This window comes from Octopus sinensis, linkage group LG1 (assembly GCF_006345805.1).
Source record: "Octopus sinensis linkage group LG1, ASM634580v1, whole genome shotgun sequence".
Taxonomy (NCBI): Eukaryota; Metazoa; Mollusca; class Cephalopoda; order Octopoda; family Octopodidae; genus Octopus; species Octopus sinensis.
Genome location: NC_042997.1, coordinates 93707747 through 93710246, shown reverse-complemented (window position 1 = coordinate 93710246; position 2500 = coordinate 93707747). Strand labels below are relative to the sequence as shown.

The window sequence follows — 2500 nt, the reverse complement described above, 5'->3', positions numbered from 1 at the left end:
CTTCTAATTTATCACTCTTTACAGTCCCCATCTTTTAAATTTATTGTACAAAACTGTTCAGCTAATTTGTAAGTTTGTCTAATTAGTCACTTTTTTCTATACTTAAGATAGTAAATTAACTAAATTCTACTTAGATAAGTATAGTGTTATTTGTAAACTATAATAAATTTTAATATTAAAATTTTAATTTTAGCTGCAATATGTGTGTGTGTATACATATATTTATGTACACATATGTATGTGTATACATATATATATGTATACATGTGTGTGTGTATATATATATAACACAAAGTAAGTTAGGGGTTATGGGTGCAACCCACTAATGGATAATATTTATCCAATATTATGTTGGTAAAGTACCCAAATTCTTAATACGTAAATGTTTTTAATTGCAATGCAATTAACTTATTTATTGTATTAAACGGGTAAAGGTGAAGAAATATTTTACCGTGGTTGGAATTTTATATGCTTTATTAAATTTTGAAGATAATTATTCATGTATTAATTTACAATTGTACTGATTATTGTAAGAACTCTTTGTTTATGATTAATTTCTAAAAGTTAATTAAAGGATATACATTGTAAATACGGGTGATTAACATGGTTTATTTACTTAATAATTAGATCTTCTATTAACTAACAGTAAATGAAGCGTAGAAATTCAAATTTATTAACCAATTAGAAATAGCTTATGATTTAAAATAATTGCTCCCTAACCCCCAATAATTTTGAAACTCTAAAATATTAATATATAACATTTAACATAGCTATTATACGTAATCAAATGTTTTATTATTTGAAAATTTTTTGTGGAATTATTCTATGATACTATATTAATTCGTTGGATAAAAATACAAATATAAGTATGATTTTAACTTCAAATTTGACGGAAAGAAAAGAATCCTCATATTGATATTGGTGTATATTTGTGTGTAAATACATTTACATGTTGCTTCTATTTGTTAACCATAATACGCATGAACTTGTATGTATTAAGAACTATATACTGGAAGCCATGGTCTAACTGTATGTTTTTCATATATTTATATACATATATATGTGTGTATATATATATATATATATATTATTTGTTTGTATGGATTGTGGATTGTTTTTCTTGTATCATAATATTTGATATATTAGAAACTATTATAACATGTACTATCAAGTGAAGATTACTATAAATCTAATAATATTGTTATTATTGGTAAATATAATAATAATAATAATATTAATAATTGATTATTGTTTATGTAGTCATGAGCATAAACATGTTTATATGTCCCAGTATATATGTGTATATATGTATATGACGAACAGTCTATTTACTTGGACCTATTGTTTAATTGTGTTTATTTATGTATTTTTACACATGTAAAAGTATATATACTCTGCTTATGTATGTATATGTGTATATATGTACATGTATAAGTCTATATGGATATTTATTCATATTTTTTATATATATTAAATTATACGTGTATCCTGTTTCATGTATTAATATTTTTGGAGTTCTTTATAATCTCTGACGAGGCCTATGGTTATATATATATATAAGTACCCTATTTTTAAATGCCTACAACCTCAATACAATTGACAACTATAGGCAATAAAAAAAAACTACTTTTAACCATAGGCTGAAACAGCTGTAAGGAGTGATTTTAACGATTTCAATAATTTATATTATGATTTTTATAATTTGTATTCTTATCTGATATGTATTGAATTATAAGGTATATATGTATGCTATTAAGGTTCTCATTTTGTTAAATGAATAAATAATTCAACATTCTAATATCCGAAAGTTGATGAACAAACTAAATTGTTTCTTCATTTTCTTATTTGTATCACACACACACACACACACATATATATATATATACAAATTGAGATAGGGGTTGTGAGTGCAACCCACCATGGGATAACATGTATCCAATATACTGCTAGTAAAGCACCCAACAAAGTTAATACATAAATGTTAAGAATTGCGATGCAATTAATTCATTCACTGTATTATATGGGCAAAGGTAAAATGTTTTACCACAAATTAATAATACAAAATAAGGAAATGGAGAAATACATCTTAATCAATAATCAACTACCAGATAATATGTTCTATATTCAAGGTTACAGTTGGTCAAAACAATATAGAAACATACACATATCTATATTCAAATGCAGATAAACAAATAAACAAAGTCAAGAGTTCATTATATTAAGTTACAAAATGCCATTAATATTACCATTGCCACTATTGCTACTAATATCATTATTATTATTAATAGCAATTAATAATAATAATGATATTAGTAGCAATAGTGGCAATGGTAATAGTAATGATGGTAATATTAATGGCATTTTGTAACTTAATATAATGAACTCTTGACTTTGTTTATCTGCATTTGAATATAGATATGTGTATGTTTCTATATTAAAATATTCTAATATATTGTTTTGACCAACTGTAACCTTGAATATAGAACATATGTATGTATAT

The 2500-nt window shown here is 24.0% G+C and overlaps 1 protein-coding gene across 1 annotated transcript in view; it reads left to right on the top strand.

Moving 5' to 3' along the window:
• Window positions 1-2500, top strand: part of LOC115217947 (cilia- and flagella-associated protein 157-like) — a 53386-nt gene that overhangs the window by 46047 nt on the left and 4839 nt on the right. The window lies entirely within an intron of this gene.